Genomic DNA, 14,871 nt, shown 5'->3' with positions numbered 1-14,871 from the left:
AAGGAGGGAGGGAGGGAGGAGTATATGACAAGGTTCCCAACCTCAAGGAACTTACTTTCTAATAGAGATACGAACTGAACACATGGTAAAAACCACGGATAACACAGATGAAGTATTAAATCAAGTGTAGACATTTAATACTGTAGGAGTTCAGAGACATGGAAAACAAAGACTGGCTGGAATCAACAGAAAGTCCTATGAGTACAGTAGAGAAAACACTTTCCTCACCCTGGGATGACTAATGAAAGTAAGACTCCTCTGAGCAATCATCAACAAAAATCACCTCACTAGACTACCATGATATGTAAAACAGGTATGGTCCTTGTCTCTAAGTGTTTACAATCAAAGAAGGCACAGAACAAATGCCAATTAAAACATTATAGTTCATTACCATCATCATCATCACTTCAAGAATGATAGTAATAATTCTTTCTTGATTTAGGTGCCACATCAAGGGTACATTCATTTTATAAAAATTCAACAGTTCTGCATTTATGATATGTGTGTTTTTCTATATGTATGTTACCCCATAGGTTTAAAAACAAATGGACTACAGTTCCAGTCCTAACCATTTCCGTAGGAGGCAGTTATGCATCTCCCATTTCCTACTGGACACTACCATCTGGATGTCTTGTCCCCACCTCAGACTCCATCTTGCCTTCAAAATCCAAAGTCCCTCCAGATTTTTCTATTTCAATGAATGGTAGAGATTGAAGCTGAAAACCTTAGACTTACAAAGTGTGAAAGTGTTAGTTGCTCAGTCGTGCCCAACTCTTTGTGACCCTATGTACTATAGCCCACCAGGTTCCTCTGTCCATGGAATTCTCCAGGCAAAAATACTGGAGTGGGTTGCCATTGTTTTCTCCAGGGGATCTTCCCAACCCAGGGATCAAACCCAGGTTTCCTGCATTGGAAGCAGATTCTTTACCATCTGAGCAACCAGGGAAGCCTTGATAAAGGAAAAGCAAGGAAGCTAAGGAAATGGAGCAGAGGATGGGGTAAGTGGTAAAAGATGAAGTCAGAGAACTAAGAGGGGATCAGATCATACAGAACCTTATAGGCCACTGTAAAGATTTTATTCTGCCAAAAAAAAAATGAAGCCGCTGTAGAGTTCTTTTTCTTCTCACTGTAGAGTTCTAAGCATGACATGACCTGACTTTAACAGCATCTCTGATTTAACACCATCCCTCTGGCTGCTATATTAAGAATATACTGTAAGAGAACACAGTCAAGAGGAAGAGACCACCTAGGAGATTAGATAATGGTACCTAACACAACATCTGGTTTGTAAGTAACCCTTAGGGGGAAGCTATTTTTCACAGAGTAAGAATGAATTCCTATCATGTTGGACCATACACTGGTAAAATAAACAGCTAAATTAAGGCTGAATTTCTGGGGGAAAACAAGTATATCTCATGCAATTTTTAGGCTCATCAAAAATAAAAAATGCTTAAACAAATAATAATTGATGACTTTTACAATGATTCCCTATTTCCCATAAAGATGACACAAGAATGTCTGTTCCTAGCCACATTTTTACTAGCATGCCACTCAGAAAGCAGAGTATTCTCTAAAAATGAAATTAAGGAGAATTTGAGAAAATAAAGTATGCTTCTACATGAACATTTCAATCTGGAAAAATCCGTTATCAAATCTATTACTACTTCAAAATGGCATCAATACTGGTTAGCTCTATTGCTCTAATTATCTTAAATTCTTACTGGCAATATAAAATGCTGGTTGCAAGAACTAGAACTATTTAAAATTAAAAAGGCAGTTATAACACTTTAAAAAGAACTGAAAAGTAATCTGCAGTGCTGAAAAGCTTTCATTTTGAAAATATAAATACAGTTAACAGCTTGGAAAACAATCTGGTTGACACTAACATGCATAATCCTGATAAGGAGTCACCTGGGTGAAGAAAGGTATATATGGATTCTGACATCTCCATCCAAACTTAGCAAATGCAATTTGGGATGAAATTCATATGGCCTTCAACCTCTATATTAGGCTCAGGGATACAGACTATTCCATTCCCACTCCTTAATCCTAAAGCCCTGAATATCACCTCAAGCTATCCTACGCTTTCTCTATGAAATCAAGACTTCACACCATAGGGACCCCACAGTTCCAGGAGATAGAAGTTCAGTTCAGTTGCTCAGTCGTTTCCAATTCACCCCATGGTCTGCAGCATGCCAGGCTTCCCTGTACATCACCAATTCGCGGAGCTTGCTCAAACTTATGTCCATCAAGTCAGTGATGCTATCCAACCTTCTCATCTTCCTGTCGTCCCCTTCTCTTCCGGCCTTCAATCTTTCCCAGCATCAGGGTCTTCTCCAATGTGTCAGTTCTTCGCATCAGGTGGCCAAAGGACTGGAGCTTCAGCTTCAGCATCAGTCCTTCCAATGAATATTCAGGACTGACTTCTTTTAGGATAGACTGGTTGGGTATCCTTGCAGTCCAAGGGACTCTTCAATAATCTCTCCAACACCACAGTTCAAAAGCATCAATTCTTTGGCACTCAGCTTTCTTTATGGTCCAACTCTAACACCCATACATGACCACTGGAAAAAACCATAGCTTTGATTAGACAGACAAAGTAACATCTAGGTTTGTCACAGCTTTTCTTTCAAGGAGCAAGCGTCTTTTAATTTCATGGCTGCAGCAGTCACCATCTGCAGTGATTCTAGAGCCCAAGAAAATAAAAGTCTGTCACTGTTTCCATTGTTTCCCCATTTATTTGCCATGACGTGATGGGACCAGATGCCATGATCTTAGTTTTTTGAATGCTGAGTTTTAAGCCAACTTTTTCACTCTCCTCTGTCACTTTCATCAAGAGGCTCTTTAGTTCCTCTTCTCTTTCTGCCATAAGGGTTGGACCAGGAAGTAGTAACAGGTTGTCAAAAACACTGAGAAGGTCATTTCAATTTGTAAAATGATGATAATGTTGACAATAATAGCAGCAAATACTTACTAACTGCCTACTATATGCCAAGCATTGTCTCCAGCACTTTACATTCTTATCTAATCAATTCTCACAGCAAGCCTAAAGTAGATATTATTATCTCCATTGTACTGATGTGGAAAAAGTTAAGTAACTTTTAAGAGGCACACAGAAAGTAGTGTGAACCAGGGAAAGACTGGCCGTGTGTGGTTGTGGGGGAGGCAGGAAATGATTAGTTCTTAAATAAAGGATCAATAAATTAGAAAAGCAAAGGATTTTCAAAAAACAAATATTGGAAGTTAGAAGCCCTTCAAGTCCTTCAAAGATTTAAGGCCTTTCAAAAGAAAATGAGTTCCACCATAGAGTTCTACTATTTTATCTTCTTAATGAAGGTGAAGGTGGCGGGTGATAGGGGTCATCACACTACTAGGCCTGATGTCTACTTTTGTAAATAGTTTTACTGGAATACCATCACATGCATTCACTTATGAATTGTCTATGGCTGGTTTTATGATACAACAGCATAGATGAGTTGTTAATGCAGAGACCCTCAGGCCTACAAAGTCTAAAATATTTACTATCTGAACCTTTACAGAAAAAATTTGCCAACTCCTGGTCCATGAATATGAGAGCCAATGAAGATCATGAAAAATGAGGGGCTCTTGGCAGTTGCTAAGCATCTGGAGAATAATGGTAAGACTGCAATGGCACACCTTCCTGGAAAAAAACAGATTTTCAATACTATCTGAAGACAAAGCCAAGAGGTCAGTTTCTGATTTTTATTTAAGTACTTAACCTCCTGCCACTTCAGGAATTCTGAAGAACACACCTAGTAAATGGATAATCATCACTAAATTATCTGGAGGATAATTAGAAAATGTGTAGATTTTGCAGAGGTTTTACTTCTTTTATTCTCTGGCTGCCCAATTTTTGAATGTTTTGCTACTTAGCACTTCCAGTGCAGGCAAGCTGGTCAGTTCTATCAGCAGGTAAATACTCACTGGGAAAGACCTGGAAATTATTACAATGTGTTACAAAACCAAAGTTTTAAATACCAACAAAGTAAATTTAACCTAAAAAAAAAAAAAAAACCAAACTCTAAAAATGGAGGTGTGGCTCTCTTCTAGTTATTTCAACACAAAGAACCCCAAGCAGCAAAATCTCCCCAGATACCCTCTAGAGTTAGTGTGGGAAGTCTTGCATAGGAACCAGTGCAAACACTGGAAGTGTTTGGACTGGTGCAGCTTCAGGTCAGCCTGAAGAACTGCAGCCCTCAGAAGGACAAATGCTTCTCTAGCACAGTCAGGCTCAAGCCCACTCCCTGCCCGATGGTCTCTATATGCGTTCGAGGAGACAGATAGCACTGTGCATAGGCCACAGTTGCAGATATCCCCCCATGTGGACATTTTGGTGCTAAACCAACTCAACAAGAATAAGAAACTGGTCAAGAAGCTGGCCAAGAAGCATGATGCCTTTATGATTCAGTCTTCAGCAGACCCCACAAATTCTGGGCCCAGGCCTGAATAAGGCTGGCAAATTTCATTCCTTGCTGATTCACAATGAGAACATGATGGCCAAGTTAGTGAAGTGAAGTCCATGATCAAACTCCAGACGAAGAAGGTGCTGTGTGTGGCAGTGGCTGTTGGCCATGTGAAGATGACAGATTATGAGCTTGTGTACAACATCCACTTAGTTGTCAACTTCCTGGAGTCACTGCTCAAGAAAAATAGGCAGAACATCTGGGTTTTATACATTAACAATGCCACGGGCAAGCCTTAGCACCTATACTAGAAAGTGAAAGTGAAGTCACTCAGTCGTGTCCGACTCTTTGCGACCCCGTGGACTGTGTAGCCCACCAGGCTCCTCTGTCCATGGGATTCTCCAGGCAAGAAGACTGGAGTGGGTTGCCATTTCCTTCTCCAGGGGATCTTCCCGACCCAGGGATCGAACCCAGGTCTCCCACACTGAAGGCAGACACTTTAACCTCTGAGCCACCAGGGAAGCCCCAACTTATTAAACCATGCTTCCCTTGTGGCTCAGCTGGTAAAGAATCCGCCTGCTATGCAGGAGACCTGGGTTCAATCCTTGGGTTGGGAAGACCCCCTGAAGAAGGGAAAGGCTACCCACTCCAGTATCCTGGCCTGGAGAAGTCCATGGACTGTACAGTCCATGGGGTCACAAAGAGTCGGACACGACTGGGAGATTTTCACTTTCACTTAATAAACCATACTCCCACCATTCAGTTCAGTCATTCAGTCGTGTCCAACTCTTTGCAACCCCATGGACTGCAGCATCCTAGGCTTCCCTATCCATCACCAACTCCTGGAGTTTGCTCAAACTCATATCCATTGAGTCGGTGATACTATCCAACCATCGCATCCTCTGTCATCCCCTTCTCCTTCTGCCCTCAATCTTTCCCAGCATCAGGGTCTTTTCCAATGTGTCAATTCTTCACATCAGGTGGCCAAAGAATTGGAGCTTCAGCTTCAGCTTCAGCATCAGTCCTTCCAATGAATATTCAGGGCTGATCTCCTTTAGAATGGACTGGTTGGATCTCCTTGCAGTCCAAGGGATTCTCAAGAGTCTTCTCCAACACTACAGTTCAAAAGCATCAATTCTTCAGCGCTCAACTTTCTTCACAGTCCAGCTCTCACATCCATACGTGACCACGGGAAAAACCACAGCTTTGACAGACCTTTGCCAGCAAGTAATGTCTCTCCTTTTTAATATGCTGTCTAGGTTGGTCATAACTTTTCTTCCAAGGAGTAAGTGTCTTAATTTCATGGCTGCAGTCACCAATTGAAGAGATTTTGGAGCCCCAAAAAATAAAATCTGTCAATGTTTCCACTGTTTCCCCATCTATTTGCCATGAAGTGATGGGACCAGATGCCATGATCTTAGTTTTCTGAATGTTGAGATTTAAACCAGCTTTTCACTCTTCTTTTTCACTTTCATCAAGAGGCTCTTTAGTTCCTCTTCACTTTCTGCCATAAGGGTGTTCTCACCTACATATCTGAAGCTACTGATATTTCTCCCTGCAATCTTGATTCTAGCTTGTGCTTCATCCAGCCAGGCATTTCACATGATGTACTCTGCATATAAGTTAAATAAGCACGGTAACAATATACAGCCTTAACGGGCTCCTTTTCCAATTTGGAACCAGTCCATTGTTCCATGTCCAGTTCTAACTGTTGCTTCTTGACCTGCATACAGATTTCTCAGGAGGCAGGTAAGGTGGTCTGGTATTCTCATCTCTTCAAGAATTTTCCAGTTTGTTGTGATCCACACAGTCAAAGGCTTTGGCATAGTCAATAAACCAGATGTTTTTCTGGAATTCTCTTGCTTTTTCTATGATCAATTGGATGTTGGCAATTGGATCTCTGCCTTTTCTAAAACCAGCCTTTTCCTCTGCCTTTTCTAAAACCAGCTTGAACATCTGGAAGTTCTCAGTTCACATACTGTTGACACCTACCTTGGAGAATTTTGAGCATCACTTTGCTAGTGTGTGGGATGAGTGCAATTGTGCGGTAGTTTGAACATTCTTTGGCATTGTCTTTCTTTGGGATTGGAATGAAAAAGGACTTTTTCCAGTCCTGTGGCCACTGCTGAGCTTTCCAAATTTGCTGGCATATTGAGTGCAGCACTTTCACAGCATCGTGTTTTAGGATTTCAAAAAGTTCAGCTGGAATTCCATCACCTCCACTAGCTTTGTTTGTAGTGATGCTTCCTAAGGCCCACTTGCCTTTGCACTCCATGATGTCTGGGTCTAAGTGAGTGATCACACCATCATGGTTATCTGGGTCAATAAGATCCTTTTTGTACAGTTCTTCTGTGTACACTTTCTACCAGAACCTGAGTAGAAAATATTCCTCTATTCACTGGGCTGGCCTGTCAAAATCTGTACTAGTATATCCTGTTTGAGGCACCACTTTTTAAGAGGACCAAAGGCGGCCAACAAGGGTGGGAAGAATATTCAGATACTATAATGTATTTTTAAAAGGTTGAAATCATTGAGAATTCGCTTTTTAATTTTTGTTTTTAACTTCAATAAGCATTACTATAGGGCTTCCCTGGTGGCTCAGATGGTAAAGAATCTACCCGTAATGCGGGAAACCTAGGTTCAATCCCTGGGTTGCGAAGAGCCCCTGGAGAAAGGAATGGCAATCCACTCCAGTATTCTTGCCTGGAGAATTCCATGGAGAGAGAGCCAGACATGACAGATGACTCACACACACACAAGCATTACTATAGCACTAAACAATAAAACAATCAAAAAAATGTTCAAATTTTAATCCATTAAACAATCAACATGATTTATTGAAAACTACTACAGGCCAGGCACTGATCTAGGACAGACTGTCTAGACTCTTGACTTCTTAGAGCTTGCATTCTAACAGAAAACACAGCAAAATCAATAAATAATATAATTTCTGATACCTACAGTCTTAGTACCCCACTCCAGTACTCTTGCCTAGAAAATCCCATGGACGGAGGAGCCTGGTAGGCTGCAGTCCATAGGGTCGCGAAGAGTCGGACACGACTGAGCGACTTCACTTTGACTTTTCACTTGCATGCATTGGAGAAGGAAATGGCAACCCACTCCAGTTTCTTGCCTGGAGAATCCCAGGGACGGGGGAGCCTGATGGGCTGCCGTCTATGGGGTCGCACAGAGTCGGACACGACTGAAGTGACTTAGCAGAAGCAGCAGCACAGTCTTACTACTGACCATGACTTTGTATTACTCTGAATTTCTATATTCATGTGTATATATTTTTATAGGGTTTGGGGTTTTTTTAGACATCTTTTTTTAAAGCAGGATCTCTGCACTTTTGGTTCTACTCTTCATTTAACACTATTTTTGAAAACATACTTTGCAAGTTGCTGCAAAGACTTTAATATGTGTTTTTCACTTTTAACACCACAATTTAGTTAATATTCCTCCATTCTTCCAACACATGTTATGGCCAGCCTTTGCTGTAAATGCAACAAAGGACTAGGCTAGGAGTGAATTCCCTCTCCAGAGGAATTTGGGCAAGGTAGGCAATAAGCTGTTAAGTTTGCAGGAGGGCTTTTTTTTTTTAAGCTGTGCCAAGCTAGTATGAAAGTGCTGAGTCCTATCCACTGAACCACCAGGGGATTCTTTGCAGGAGGACTTTAAAGCTGACGGTAGGATCCCAGAACATTAGAACTAACATGCTTAAATAATAAGGAAGCAGGCCATATCCAATCACTCCAGGCAAAACCTCAGCTAAAAAAGAGAATTCTTACTGTGGTGAGAGACAGTAGAGTAGAGGTACATGAGCTGTATCAAAAAACTCCAGCAGACTACTGGCAAGGAAGGAATCCTCTGGCACTATGTGAGGGTAGACTACCAAGCGCAGAGAAGCTTCTCTCAAATTCCTTGTAAGTCTGCTGTGAGAAATTAAAAGCACGAGGCTAACCTTTAGGAAACTTAATGGGAACTTTAGTGGTATCAGGAGAAGAGAATGGGCCAATAAGGGCAGCTATAAAGTCAACATTGATAATTCCATAGGCACCACTGAGGTCAGCTCTTGAGAAGATCACGCAAGAACATCCGTAGCCAATTAAGGTCACCAGGCAGTAAAGGTTTGGGCAGCACAGCCACCTGCAGCAGAACCAACAAATCAACATCCACAGAACAGTCAGGAGCCAGTGAACCATGATCTGGAAGGATTCAGTGATAATCAGTCTCAAAATCAAAGGTGATTTTCATAATCATTGCCTAGAAGATTTAAGATGTAGGGATGGATTATGAAGATAATTTAAAGAAATTACTTGAAGGTTGTCGTGAAAGCAAGAATATTCCATATATTCTAGAGGGTTCTGGAAGTTTCTACAAAAGGTTTTCAAATGAGCATAAGGAATAACCTTTTGACCTCTAAAACTACTCAACAATGAAACAAGTTTCCTCACAAAGTGGTAAGCTCCCTTGTTATCAGATATATTTAGCAAAAAGTGATCAACTTTTGTGGCTTTTGTAAAGGAGAATCTGAGTTTGATTGGAGTTTTTATTGTCATTCTTTACCAAATATCTTTAATTGTAATTTTATTTTTATCAAAGTTATCCACAAACAGAGAGGAACATAAAGATACAAGGATAAATATCAGTCAAGCAAACCTGAAGGACAGTTAATGAACATGCCTCCAAAAAGGAGAGAAAAATTAAAAGGAGATCATTTATTCAAGAAACACTGTGCTCTTATTACATACCATGCTCTGTACTAAGTACTAAAGAAACAAACAACAACAAAACAACAACAACAAAAAGACTAAACATAAAGAAAATAACATACAGAATAAATACAATGTAATATCCTCAAGTGTATCCAGGAACAGAACAAGCACATTATTGGGAAAACTGCTGTTGCTAAGTCGCTTCAGTCGTGTCCAACTCTGTGCAACCCCAGAGACGGCAGCCTACCAGGCTCCTCCATCCCTGGGACTCTCCAGGCAAGAACACTGGAGTGGGTTGCCATTTACTTCTCCAAAGCATGAAAGTGAAAAGTGAAAGTGAAGTCGCTCAGTCGTGTCCGACTCTTAGCGACCCCATGGACTGCAGCCCACCAGGCTCCTCCATCCATGGGCGTTTCCAAGCAAGAGTACTAATGAAGTCCAAATCAAGCCTGGAATTTACCTAATAGTAATATATCAATGTTGGTTTCTCAGTTTTGACAAAGGTGCCCTCGTGAGGTAAGACGTTAACATTAGGAGAAACTGGGTGAGGAGCACAGAAAATCTCTGTTATAAACTTTACAACTTTTCCATAATCTAAGATCATTCGCCAAAAGGTTTACTTTAAAAAAACTCGAGTCTTAATGATAAACTACTGCAGTGCCTCAAAAATTTAAGAACAGAATTACCATGTGATCCAGCAATTCTATCAATACTTCTAGATATATACTCAAAAGAATTGATAGCACAGACTCAAAGAGATGTTTATATACCCACGTTCATAACATTATTCACAACAGCCAAAACGTAGAAACAACCCAAATATCCATCAACAGATGGGTGGATACACAAAAAAACATGATATATACATATAATAGCCATGACTTAGTGACTAATGACAACATAGAATGTTATTCAGCCAATCCTAACACATGGTACAACATAGATGAACTATGAAGCATCAGGCTAAGTGAAATTCTTGCTGTTTAGTCCCTAAGTCATGTCCAACTCTTTTTGTGACCCCATGGACTGTAGCCCACCAGGCTCCTCTGTCCATGAGATTTCCCAGGCAAGAACACTGGAATAGGTTGCTATTTCCTTCTCCAGGGGATTTTCCCAACCCAAAGATCGAAACTGCATCCCCTGCATTGGTAGGCGATTCTTAACCACTGAGCCACCAGGGAAGCCCTAAGTGAAATCAGCCAGTTTCAAAAAGACAAATACTAGGTTGGTACAAAAGTAACTGTGTTTTTTTGCATTGTTGAACTTTCCCATTTGATACTGGAATACATTCTTAAATGTGGTTATGTTATACATCATTTTAATGCACATTTCTCACCTTTTTTTTTTTGCTAATGACATTACTTAGTATTTATAGTTATTTTAGCCTATAAAAATGATATTAGACAAAAAGCAAATTCAAGCAATTTTTTTTTTTTTAATTTCAAAATCAGTCACAAAGCAGTGGAGACAATTCACAACATCAACAATGCATTTGGCCCAGGAACTGCTAACAAATGTATGATGCAGTGGTGGTTCGTGAAGTTTTGCAAGTGATGAGAGCCTTGAAGATGAGAAGCATGCTGGCCAGGCAATGGGAAGTTGACAATGACCAACTGAGAGCAATCACCCAAGCTGATCCTCTTACAACTACACAAGAAGTTGCTGAAGAACTCAACATTGACCATTCTAAAGTCATTCGGCATTTGAAACAAATGGGAAAGGTGAAAAAGCTCAATAAGCAGGTGCCTCATGAGCTGATCACAAATTGAAAAATTCTTTGTTTTGACATGTCACCTTTCATTCCACCTAACAACAACAAATCATTTCTTGATAGATTGTGACATGCGACAAATGAAAAGTGGATTTTATACATCAGGCGGTGACCAGCTCAGTTGTTAGACTGAGCAGGAGCTCCAACGCACTTCCCAAAGCCAAACGTGCACCAAAACAAGGTCATGGTCAGTGTCCGGTGGTCTGCAGCCAGTCTGATCCACTACAGCTTTTTGAATCCCAGCAAAACCATTACATCTGAGTAGTACGCTCAACAATTTGATGAGATGCACCGAAAACTGCAATACCTGCAGCCAGCACTGACAACAGAATGGACCCAACTCTTCTCCATGACAACATGCGACCATACATCGTACAACAAATGCTTCAAAAGCTGAACGAACTGGGCTACCAAGTTTTGCCTCATCTGCCATATTCACCTGCCCCTCACCAATCAACTACACTTCTTCAAGCATCTAGACAACCTTTTGCAGGGAAAATGCTTCTACATCCAGCAGGAGGCAGAAAATGTTTTCCAAGAGATCATCAAACCCCAAAGCATGGATTTTTACACTACAGGAATAAATGAACTAGTTTCTCATTGGCAAAAATGTGTTGATTATAATGGTTCCTATTTTGATAAATAAAGATCTGTTTGAACCTAGTTATAATGATTTAAAATTCACGGTCCAAAACCTCAATTACTTTTGTACCAACCTACTATTTTGTATGATTTCACGTATGTGGGGTATTTGCAGTAGTCAAATTCACGGAGACAGAAAGCAGAATGGTGTGCGGGGACTAGGGTGAGAGGAAAACAGTAAATTAAATAGTATTTTATATGTACAGAGTTTCAGCCTGGAGAAATGAAATCCTGGAGATGGATGGTGATGATGACTGCACAACAATGTGAACACAGTGCCAAAGAACTAGATACTTACCATTAGTTAAAACAGTGTATTTTATATTCTATTTTATTACAATTTTTTAATATAGTCAAATAAATACAACGATAGAGGTCTAAACAGCAGAGCTCTAACTTCCCTGAGACTCTGACTTCTAAGATGAGTTATGAGCAAGACAGTCAGTCATCCTAGGGAAAAAAAAATGGGGGGAAGGAACACTGAATACAGGCAGAGGTATAGCAAGCATGGTAGTCTATAACAGCAATTGGAAAACTACAACCCCATAGGCCATGTTCTGCCATCTTTTTTTATTTGCCCACAGACTAAGAATGGTTTTTACATTCTTTAATGGTTGAAAAAAATTTAATCAAATTTTAATGACATGAAAAATTTTAATGTCCATAATTAAAGTTTCCCTGGAACAGAGCCATGATCTTCACTTACACATTGTCAATAGCTGCCTTCATGCTACCACAGCACAAGTGAGTAGTTATTGACAAAAAAGACCCCAAAAACTTAAAATATCTCTTATCTGGCCTTTTACAAAAAAAGTCTCCCAACCCCTGGTCTAGAGGCCTGAAAGTAGTACCTGTAGTATGGATTTAACAAAGGTATGTCTGAGAGAGACAGACAGTAAATGAGATAAGCTACAAGGTGCGTGTGCTTAGTCACGCAGTCATGTCGGACTCTTTACAACCCCATGGACTGCAGTCTGCCAGGCTTCTCTTGTCCATGAGGATTCTTCAGGCAAGAATACTGCAGTGGGTTGCCATGCCCTTCTCCAGGGGATCCTCCCAACCCAGGGATTTAACCCAGGTCTCCCACACTGCAGGTGGCTCAGTCAGATTCTTTACCAACTGAGCCACCAGGGAAGCCCAAAGCTATAAGGTAAAGGGCTGTATCTGCTAGGCTAAAGAATCTGAACTGGTCTCCACTTGATTCTATTTATTATGAGAAGCTACTGAAGAACTGCACTGAGTAATCTGCCTAGATTCACTTTATGTAAAGGCAATTATTTCTTCATATCTAAAGGTAGCTGAAATATTTTATTTACTAAAAAACAAAACTTGCCACTTAAAAAAAAAAGACTAGAAGCATATCAGTAAGGTTAACAGTGAGTGGTAGGCTGTCTCACTCTTTGCAACTCCGTGGACTGTAGCCCGCCAGGCTCCTCTGTCTGTGGGGTTTTTCCAGGCAAGGATACTGGAGTGGGTTGCCACTTCCTTCTCCAGGGGATCTTCCCAGACCAGCAATCAAACCTGTGCCTCCTGCACTGGTACGCAGATTCCTTAAAAGTGGTAGGTAGCATATTTGACATTTTTATTTCCTTTTTTGTGTTTATCTATGTTTTTCATATCTTCTCAAATGAGAAGAAAACTGCTTCTATAATTCAAATCCAAAAATAAGTACTTTTAAACTCATATTCACACACACAACATTTTTTCCTCTAGGTTCTATACACTTCTCCCCTCCCCCTCAACTGCTCCCACCCCTTCTAGCCTTAGGCAGAAGGAGAAAATGTGTCTAAGGAAACCTATCCATATAGCAAAACTATAAAAGGATGCCTCTGTCACACTAACAAAGGTTAAATAACATTCTACCTTTTCAAATTACCTATTTGCTTTATAGGCGTGCAAGAATAAAATGCTGGAAAGCAACGCATTGGCAGAGCACTCTTCCCATATAGGGCTTTCATTATACCAAAGAGTGAAATCAATAATATCTTTTTGAAACTAAAAATGTTAAAGGACAGGAGAAAATGCAGAGCTTGCAAGTCAGGTCAAAATGTTGAAACAGATGCAAGATAAGACCATATATCTCTGCAAATATAATTATGGGCTTAAGAAACGCAAAGTCTTTGATTTATACACAGTACTTTGCACTTACTGATACACCGCTTGTTAAGATTAAACTCCTTTTTAATGTTATGTTTCAATTCCTTGACTAAATTGTCAGGGATTTGTGTGCAAGGAACCAGAACTTTTCTTTTGTGCATCCCCCACAGCACCCCATACAGTGCCCATATATGGTGGTGCTTAATACATGCCTACAATTGAATGACAGAATAATTAACCCTACTTGAGCTCACAGACTGAAACCTGCACACCTACAATTCACACCATTAAGTCTGTCTCTCTGCAATAGTTTAAAGACATTCCTGGGGTGGGTACTGCTGATTCTACTGGATTTATTACATTGGGTTTCTACTCTAGCAAACAGCTAAAAGTACACATGTAATGTTAAAATAGAATTCCTGACTACTGAGAAGGTGGGTGTGAAAGTGGGCAAATGAAAGAAGAAATCTATTATAATACCTTGCCTTCAAAGAATAAGCATTATTCAACTCTAGAGATTAAACCACTCTAAAAATGTCTCTGAACTAAGGCTCCTAATTGACAGTATTAAACTTTGTACTGGCTAAATTCAATCACAATAAATATCATTAAAACCAAAACTCACCATTAAAAAAAATCCTAAAAATCTCAGCTAATGATCCATATGTTCATGTATTATAAGATAAAGTTTTAGTTATTTACTCTCTTTTGCCAAAACAAAACTTCTAAACTTTTTCCAAGCATTAGCTTGAACATCTACTACATGTCACACACTGGGGAAACAAATGAATTAAAAAAGCCAGTCAAGGGTCAGGATGGGGAGCACATGTACACTCATGGCTGATTCATGTGAATGTATGGCCCAAACCACCACAATATTGTAATTAGTCTCCAATTAAAATTTTTAAAAATTTTTTCAATAAAAATAAACATCATTTACCCACCAAAAAAAAAAAAAAAGCCAGTCAATATCAACTGACTTTATATTCTGCTATAAATTAAAGTACCAACAACAGAGCTGAGGAAGTACTGTGCACTGAGGAGCAAACTTTTATTTGGGGAAATTACATAGCAAATGTAAGCTACACACAGAAGACTGAGCAAGAGTTTGAGACAAAGAGCAGAAAGAGAAGTAGAAAGAGTATATCAGGCAAATAGAGGGTTATACACAAGCAGAACATGTTGGGCATGACAGGAATGATAAAGAGGAGAGAGGATAGAA

General features: G+C 40.0%; 1 protein-coding gene and 1 pseudogene across 1 annotated transcript in view; one reads left to right on the top strand and one right to left on the bottom strand.

Moving 5' to 3' along the window:
* MGA (MAX dimerization protein MGA) overlaps positions 1–14,871 on the bottom strand; it is a 147,045-nt gene that overhangs the window by 123,800 nt on the left and 8,374 nt on the right. The gene's annotated exons all lie outside the window — the stretch shown is intronic.
* On the top strand, positions 3,580–4,723 carry LOC128054792 (60S ribosomal protein L10a-like; annotated as a pseudogene).

This window comes from Budorcas taxicolor, chromosome 10, assembly GCF_023091745.1.
Source record: "Budorcas taxicolor isolate Tak-1 chromosome 10, Takin1.1, whole genome shotgun sequence".
Lineage (NCBI taxonomy): Eukaryota > Metazoa > Chordata > Mammalia > Artiodactyla > Bovidae > Budorcas > Budorcas taxicolor.
The sequence above is the reverse complement of the archived record's forward strand: the minus strand, read 5'-3'. Positions and strand labels throughout refer to the sequence as shown.